Source organism: Rhinopithecus roxellana, chromosome 19 (genome assembly GCF_007565055.1).
Source record: "Rhinopithecus roxellana isolate Shanxi Qingling chromosome 19, ASM756505v1, whole genome shotgun sequence".
Classification (NCBI taxonomy): Eukaryota; Metazoa; Chordata; class Mammalia; order Primates; family Cercopithecidae; genus Rhinopithecus; species Rhinopithecus roxellana.
In genome coordinates, this window is record NC_044567.1 from 5,830,880 (window position 1) to 5,840,487 (window position 9,608).

The following is a 9,608-nucleotide window of genomic DNA, read 5'->3' on the forward strand; positions in this document are numbered from 1 at the left end:
TAAGAATTTAGTGCTCTTTGGTCTCGGCTGCAGAAGCAAGATGAAGGGAATATCATCGCTTGGCAAGCATTGCAATAAGACACACAAGTCGTGCCACCCCTATGGCTCTAAGGCCTACCACCTTCAGACGTTGACCTGTGGCAGGCCAGGCACGGTGGTTCACGCCTATAATCCCAGCACTTTGGGAGGCTGAGACGGATGGATCATGAGGTCAGGAGTTCAAGACCAACCTGGCCAACATGGTGAAATCCCATCTCTACTAAAAACACAAAAAATTAGCCGGGAGCGGTGGTAGACGCCTGTAATCTCAGCTACTTGGGAGGTTGAGGCAGAGAATTTCTTGAACCTGGGAGGTGGAGGTTGCAGTGAGCCAAGACTGTGCCACTGCATTCCAGCCTGGACAACAGAGCAAGACTCCGTCTCAAAAAAAAAAAAAAAAAGAAGGCCGGGCGCGGTGGCTCAAGCCTGTAATCCCAGCACTTTGGGAGGCCGAGATGGGCGGATCACGAGGTCAGGAGATCGAGACCATCCTGGCTAACACGGTGAAACCCCGTCTCTACTAAAAAAAAAATACAAAAACTAGCCGGGCGAGGTGGCGGGCGCCTGTAGTCCCAGCTCCTCCGGTGGCTGAGGCAGGAGAATGGCGTAAACCCGGAAGGCGGAGCTTGCAGTGAGCTGAGATCCGGCCACTGCACTCCAGTCCCGGCGACACAGCGAGACTCCGCCTCAAAAAAAAAAAAAAAAGAAAAGAAAAGAAAAAGAAGTCGACCTGTGGCAAATGTATTTACCCTGCCAAGCACAAGAGGAAGTATAACTGGAGTGCCAAGACTCAAAGATGAAATGCTCACTGGGACTGGTCAAATGAGGCACCTAAAGCTGTATACCAGATTCAGGCATGGATTTCGTGAAGAAACAACACCTAAACCCAAAAGGGCAGCTGTTGAAGCATCTGAGTCATCTTAACAATTTCAATCGTTAGGCCGGGTACAGTGGCTCACGCCTGTAATCCCAGCACTTTGGGAACCGAGGCAGCTGGATCACAAGGTCAGGAGATTGAGACCATCCTGGCTGACACGGTGAAACCCCATCTCTATTAAAAATGCAAAAAAAAAAAAAAAAAAAAAATTAGCCAGGCATGGTGGCACATGCCTGTAGTCTCAGCTACTTGGGAGGCTGAGGCAGGAGAATTGCTTGAACCTGGGAGGCAGAGACTGCAGTGAGCCGAGATCGCGCCACTGCACTCCAGTCTGGGCAACAGAGTGACACTCCGTCTCAAAAAAAAAAAAAAAAAAAAAAAAATTTCTACCATTAGTCATGCGATAAATATTCTGGTTTTTAAAAATAATAATAAAAACTGGCCGGGCACAGTAGCTCACGCCTGTAATCCCAGCACTTTGGAAGGCCGAGGCAGGCGGATCACAAGGTCAGGAGTTTGAGACCAGCCTGGCTAACACGGAGAAACCCCGTCTCTACTAAAAATACAAAAAGATTAGCCCGGCATGGTGGCGGGCACCCGTAGTCCCAGCTACTCGGGAGGCTAAGGCAGGAGAATGGCATGAACCTGGGAGGCGGAGCTTTCAGTGAGCCAGGCTCGCACCACTGCACTCCAGCCTGGGTGACAGAGCAAGATTCCATCTCAAATAATAATAATAATAATAATAATTTAAAAAGAATTTCCCTTCATGAAGGGCTCCAAACAGCCTTGGAATGGCTGCATTTATAAACTCAAGTCAGCAGGATTGTGAATGTGCTTGGTGGGCCCATGGAGTCCTGGAGAGTCAGGGAAGAATGCTTCCTTACCCCCTACCAGGCTAGTTAGTCCAAGAATTTTATCATTAAGGTTCTTTATCTAAGGTCTATGGACTGGTCCATAGATGAGATCATTTTTATTTTACACATTTTGTTTAGTGTAAACTATTTTGAGTGGATACAGCAATGCATTGTTCTTGGGAGAGGACCCACTGTATTCATTATATTCTCAGAGGAATAGTGAGCAGAAAACAATTAGCAACCATTACCTTAAGAGTTCAGCAATGGTGGCAAGGAGGGAATTAACGGGATAACATAATACAGATATTATTAAATTATTAAAAACAGATGTCATGGCTGGCGTGGTGGCTCACGTCTATAATCCCAGCACTTTGGGAGGCCAAGGTAGGTGATTCATGAGGTCAGGAGTTCAATACCAGCCTTGTCAACATGGTGAAACTGAGTCTCTACTACAAATACAAAAAATTAGCTGGGCGTAGTGGCGGCCGCCTGTAATCCCAACTACTCAGGAGGCTGAGGCAGGAGAATGGCTGGAACCCAGGAGGCAGAGGTTGCAGTGAGCCGAGATCACACCACTGCACTCCAGCCCGGGTGACAATGTGAGACGCCATCTCAAAAAAGAAAACAAACAAATAAACAAACAAACAAAAAACAGATGTTACAATCAGAAGCTTCAAAACATCTGGTCCAAGTTCTGATTATTCTCTTTAGTGTAAAGTTTATGACCTGGTGGGAATTATTTTTCATTTATCCCTGGCATTTAACCAAGACAAAAGGCTGGGCCCTGGAGGTCTACCCGAGAGGGCCATGGGACCCAGGATTTTAGGGAATGGAAGGAGAAGGATCTTCATGGTGTATCTTCTCAGACGATTGAGGCACAGCAGTGACCTGAACCCCAGGACACTTGCTAACGCCTGTCAGGTGAAGGGCACTTGCCTAGGTGCCATGAGCAAGGTGCTACCAAACCTTGTTGCACCAAGAGACAGCCCAATGCAGGGTAGTCGGTGCTAAGGAGATAGAGGTTTGATCCAGGTTCCTGAAGGAGGCCCACTCAGTTGTGTCAATTACCTCTGAGGGCATAGGAGTGGCCCAAGGACGCATATGTTTGCCCTCTGCCCAAGCTGCCAGGGGAAAGCAGTGAAGTGTTGGCCTGAAAAAGTGAGCACTGAACTAAAAAGCAGAAGCTTATGTTCTGCTGCCTCTGTCTGGCCCTTCCTCTCTCCCCCAGCTTCGAGGCCTCCCAGAGGTAAACTGGTCCTTTAAGCAGCTGCCATCCCCTGCAGCCCTTCAGGCCCTGACTTGCAGGTTCTCTGTGCGAACTTGGCTCAGCCTTTTTGGAAATGTAATAGGTATAGTACTGTTAAAATGAGAGCACTGGGGAAAAAAAAGAAGGAAAAATAAGCATAGCAGAGGAGGAGGAAGTAAATGCTAAGATATATGGCTGCCAAGCATAGTGGCTCACGCCTGTAATACCAACACTTTGGGAGGCTGAGGCAGCACAGTCATTTGAGGCCAGAGTTCAAGACCAGCCTGGGCAACAAAGTGAGACCTTGTCTCCATATATATATATATATGGCAACAAAGTGAGACCTTGTTTCCACATATATATATGGCAACAAAGTGAAACCTTGTCTCCACATATGTACATACGTGTATATATAGAAAGAAAGAGACTGAGTTTTACTCTGTCACCCAGGCTGGAGTGCAATGGCACGATCTCTGCTCACTGCAACCTCTGCCTCCCGGGTTCAAGCTCTTCTCCTGCCTAAGCCTCCCAAGTAGCTGGGATTACAGGCACACACCACCACGCCAGACTAATTTTTGTATTTTTGGTAGAGACGGGGTTTCACCATGTTGGCCAGGCCGATCTCAAACTCCTGACCTCAAGTGATCCACCCACCTCGGCCTCCCAAAGTGCGGGATTACAGACATGAGCCACTGCACCTGGCCTCTAAACATATTTTTATATAAAAACTATAAGATCTATGGCCAGGGGAAGGGCAGCTGGCTACCATGTTCTTATTTGCATTCTGATCACCAGTTAAGCAACACTCACTGAATGTCAGGTCCAAGTGACAGAAAGATAGGTCCCCCCATGCTTCTTGCTCAGAAGGAGGTCATATCTAGTGGCCACAGGGATGAGTAAAAAACCATTAAAATAAAAAATAGTGCATGCTATAATAAAGGTATGAGCAATCAGCCATGAGAACCAGAGGAGGGAGTAATTAAAAATAATAATAATGGCCGGGCGCAGTGGCTCAAGCCTGTAATCCCAGCACTTTGGGAGGCTGAGACGGGCGGATCACGAGGTCAGGAGATCGAGACCATCCTGGCTAACACGGTGAAACCCCGTCTCTACTAAAAAAAATACAAAAAACTAGCCAGGCGAGGTGGCGGGCGCCTGTAGTCCCAGCTACTCGGGAGGCTGAGGCAGGAGAATGGCGTAAACCCGGGAGGCGGAGCTTGCAGTGAGCTGAGATCCGCCACTGCACTCCAGCCTGGGCGACAGAGCGAGACTCCGTCTCAAAAAATAATAATAATAATAATAATAATACGCCTGGAAGTGTCAGTGTTTAGCAGCAAAAGTAATATTGCAGCCAGCCTTGAAGAATGAGTATAAATAATAAGAGTTAATAATTATTGCCGGGCACGGTGGCTCAGGCCTGTAATCCCAGCACTTTGGGAGGCCAAGACGGGCGGATCACGAGGTCAGGAGATCGAGACCATCCTGGCTAACACGTTGAAACCCCGTCTCTACTAAAAAATACAAAAAACTAGCCGGGCGAGGTGGCGGGCGCCTGTAGTCCCAGCTACTCGGGAGGCTGAGGCAGGAGAATGGCGTAAACCTGGAAGGCGGAGCTTGCAGCGAGCTGAGATCCAGCCACTGCACTCCAGCCTAGGGGACAGAGCAAGACTCCGTCTCAAAAAAAAAAAAAGAAAAAAAAAGTTAATAATTATTGAACATTTCCAGTGACATTTTATACATTCATTATCACATGATCTTAGTAGCTACTATTATTTTCTCAATTTTGCTGATGAAGAGCAGAGGTTCATAGAGGTTAAACAACTAGGATTTCCCTACCTAGGACATGGTAGAGGTAAAGAGTATTCCGGCGGGGAGTTGTGGCTCATGCCTGTAATGCCAGCACTTTGGGAGGCCAAGGCGGGCGGATCACCTGAGGTCAGGAGTTCGAGATCAGGCTGACCACCACGGAGACACCCCATCTCTACTGAAAATACAAAATTAGCCAGGTGTGGTGGTGTATGCCTGTAATCCCAGCTTCTTGGGAGGCTGAGGCAGGAGAATCGCTTGAACCAGGGAGGCAGAGGTTGCAGTGAGCTGATATCACACCATTGCACTCCATCCTGGGCAACAAGAGTGAAACTCCATCCCGTCTCAAAAAAAAAAAAAAAAAGAGTATTCCAAGTAGGAAAAATGAGCAAAGGCTTGGAGTGGGGAGAAGGTACACTGGCAAGTGAGGTGCCAATTATTTGTACAGTCCTTGCCACTTTACAAAAGCTTCTGGAAATATCATACATAATCCTCAGGGAAACTTTGAGAGGTAGGAGTTTTCACTATTCTATATTGCAAATTATAGGCTGCAAAAATAGGCTTCAAAGAAGGTAAGAGATGCAAATTAAAAACCTGAACCTCCATCTGAATCTAAAGTAAGGGCTTTCTGTTCATTGCCCCATCACTACCAGACCTTGTACTGGAAAATAATGGTCCAGTGGTGAGACACACTAAGGAATCCCCTCACCCCATGAGCCACCTCTGGGCCTCTGCATTCTGTAGCTATGGAGGAGCTATGGAATAGTGTTTTTCTTTGTACAAGGTTACCAAGCAAACTCACCTTTGACCACCTTACTGAATAAGTAATAATCAAGCAAAATTCTGGAGTCTTTTTTTTTTTTTTCTTTTTTTTTGAGACAGTCTCCCTCTGTTGCCCAGGCTGGAATGCAGTGGCGTGTTGCCTCCCGGGCTCAAGCGATTCTCCTGCCTCAGCCTCCCAAGTAGCTGGGATTACAGGTACCTGCCACCACACCCAGCTAATTTTTGTATTTTTAGTAGAGATGGAGTTTCACCATGTTGGCCAGGCTGGTATCAAACTCCTGACCTCAAGTGATCTGCGCGCCTCAGCTTCCCAAAGTGCTGGGATTACAGGCATGCACTGCGCAATCTTGGCTCGCTGCAACCTCCTCCTCCCAGGTTCAAGCAATTCTCCTGCCTCAGCCTCCCAAGTAGCTGGGACTACAGGTGCACGCCACCACACCTAGCTAATGTTTGTATTTTTAGTAGAGACGGGGTTTCACCATGTTGGCCAGGATGGTCTCGATCTCTTGACCTCATGATCCACCCGCCTCGACCTCCCAAAGTGCTGGGATTACAGGCGTGAGCCACCACACCCAGCTGGCAACCACTGTTAATGTTTTCTTGTGTATCCCTTTTTTTTTTTTTTTGAGACAAAGTCTCACTCTGTCGCCCAGGCTGGAGTGAAATGGCACGATCTTGGCTCACTGCAACCTCTGTCTTCTGGGTTCAAGCAATTCTCCTGCCTCAGCAGGAGTAGCTGGGCTTACAGGTGCTTGCCGCCATGACCAGCTAATTTTTGTATTTTTAGTTTAGACGAGGTTTCACCATGTTGGCTAGGCTGGTCTCGGACTCCTGACCTCAGGTGATCCGCCCATCTCAGCCTCCCAAAGTACGGGGAGTACAGGCATGAGCCACCGCTCCCGGCCTTGTGTATCCTTTTATAGATATTCTGGCATCTTTATTATGCTGATAAAACACTATACCAACAAAACGCAAAATCTGCATAATATACTATATTGATTTATTTCACTTCACGTTGTGCCTAAGTTGTGCCATGCCCTGTGCTGGATTTACATAAAATACATTGTCTAGAGCCCCAAGGGTGTACACGTTGTGTGTGTATGTGTGTTAAGAAGGAGTGTGGGTAGCTTATGCCTGTAATCCCAGCACTTTGGGAGGCTAAGGGGGGGTGGATCACTTGAGATCAGGAGTTCGAGACCAGCATGACTAACAGGGTGAAACCCGGTCTCTATTAAAAATACAAAAAACAGGCCAGGTGCGGCGGCTCATGCCTGTAATCTCAGCACTTTGGGAGGCCAAGGCAGGTGGATCACCTGAGGTCGGGAATTCAAGACCAGCCTGACCAACATGGAAAAACCCCACCTCTACTAAAAATTAGCTGGGGTGGTGGCACCTGCCTGTAATCCCAGCTACTCGGGAGGCTGAGGAAGGAGAATCGCTTGAACCCGGGAGGCAGAGGTTGCGGTGACCCGAGATTGTGCCATTGCACTCCAGCCTGGGTAAAAAAGAGCGAAACTCCATCTCAAAGTAAATAAATAAAATAAAATAAAATACAAAAATCAGCATGGTGGCCCACACTTTACAAAAGCTTCTGAAAATACCACACTTAATCCTCAGGGAAACCTTGAGAGGTAGGAATTACTGAAAATACAAAATTAGCCAGATGTGGTGTAGTCTCAGGAGTCTGAGGCACAAGAATTCTTTGAACCTGGGAGGCAGGGTTGCAGTGAGCTGAGATCAGGCCACCGCACTCCAGTCTGGGTGACAGAGCAAGCCTCCCTCTCACGGAGCGGGGGGGGAAAAAAAAGAGGAGGTGGGGCAACAGGTACCAAGGGACCGTAATTAGTACAAGGTAAAATACAAGTGTGGGAGTGTCACGTAGTGGTTAGTACTTGTTCTCAGAAGTCAGATTTGGTTTACGGTTCCAATTATGCAACTTGCTCTCAGTGTGACCCCATGTAATTCACTGAACCTGTGTAAGCCTATTTTTCCATCTATCAGACCAGATTAATAATAGTACCTACAGCCAGGCGCGGAGGCTCATGCCTGTAATCCCAGCACTTTGGGAGGTCAAGGCGGGGGGATCACAAGGTCAGGGGATCGAGACCATCCTAACACAGTGAAACCCCATCTCTACTAAAAATATAAAAAACTAGCTGGGTGTGGTGGTGGGCAGCCTGTCGTCCCAGCTACTTGGGAGGCAAGGGCAGGAGAATGGCATAAACCCAGGAGGCGGAGTTTGCAGTCAGCCGAGATCGCACCACTGCACTCCAGCCTGGGGGATGGAGAGAGACTCCCACTCAATAAAAAAATAATAATAATAATAGTACCTACTACTTCACTGAGTATTGAGAGGAATAAAGCCAAAGTATACAAAGTGCCTGCCACATATTAAACACTCAATAAATGTCTGCTAGAGGTTGCAGTGAGCTGAGATCAGGCCACTGCACTCCAGCCTGGGCGACAGAGTGAGGCTCTGTCTCGAAAAAATAAAATAAAATAAATAAATACATGCCTGCTAAAAAAATAATTTTTAGGCCAAGCACAGTGGCTCATGCCTGTAATCCCCAGCACTTTGGGAGGACAAGGCAGGAGAATTGCTTGACCCCAGAAGTTCGAGACCAACCTGGGCAACATGGTGAAACCTTGCCTCTACAGAAAAATACAAAAATTAGCCGGGCACGGTGGCACATGCCTGTAATCCCAGCTACTCAGAGGGCTGAGGCGGGGGTTGCAGTGAGTTGTGATCCCACCACTGCACTCCATCCTGGGTGACAGAGTGGGACGCTGTCTCAAAACAAAACAAATCAATTTTTAGCTCTCCATAAATGTTAGTCATTATCCTTCAGGTCTGCATTCCATTATTGTAAATTCATAAAACTCTAAAAGCCAGGAAAGGTCCGGTGGGTGGATGACTTCTGTAATCCCAGCACTTTGGGAGGCCGAGGAGGGTGGATCATTTGATCCAACTCCAACAGGAGCTGGAGACCTTCCTGGCCAACACGGTGAGACCTTGCCTCTACTAAAAAAAATACAAAAAATTAGCCAGGTGTAGAGGCATGCCTGTAATCTCAGCTACTGGGGAGGCTGAGGCAGGAGAATCGCTTGAACCTAGGAGGTGGTGATTGCAGTGAGCCAAGATTGCGCCATTGCACTCCAGCCTGGGTGACAAGAACGAGATTCCCTCTAAAAAAAAAAAAAAAAAAAAAAAAAAAGGCTCTAAAGCCAGACTTTTTTTCTTTTTTTTTTTTTTGAGTCTCTTTCACCCAGGCTGGAGTGCAGTGGCACGATCTCGGCTCACTGCAACCTCCACCTCCCAGGTTCAAGCAATTCTCCTGCCTAAGCCTCCTGAGTAGCTGGGATTACAGGTGCGCGCCACCACGCCCGGTTAATTTTTGTATTTTTAATAGAGACGGGACTTCACCATGTTGGTCAGGGTGGTCTCGAACTCCTGACCTCGTGATTCGCCCACCGTGGCCTCCCGAAATGCTGGGATTACGGGCGTGAGCCACTGAGCCTGGCCGATTATTTTTCACTTTCAACATCTCAGGAAAGACCCAAAGAATCCTCAGGGTTTACACTCACAGTCCCTTGATTCCTGTATATTCCAAGATTTGTGGGAAGAAAAAGTACCAAGTTTGGAGTCAGGAGGCCTGATTTTTCTTCCTTTCACCAAGCTTCTCTAGTTCTGTTTCATTATCCCTATGACAACGTCTAGCAACAGTGACTGGCATTTAGTAGGCCCTTCATAAATATATGTTGAATAAATTCTAAAAGAGGTAGCTTTTCAATCCAAGTTGAGTCCTTTCTTGGTCCTGTTGCAGGCAAGGGCAATGGTATCCTGCCCTGGGTGCACAAAGGTGCAGGGGGGATCAATCGCAGAGCCTTTCCCAGAGAAGGGGCCCAAAGCGAGTCAACCTCTCTACTGAGCTTCCCACGAGGATGCTGGATCCCCAATCCTAACCATGGACACGGCTGACGGTCGCCGCCGTTAACGGGAATG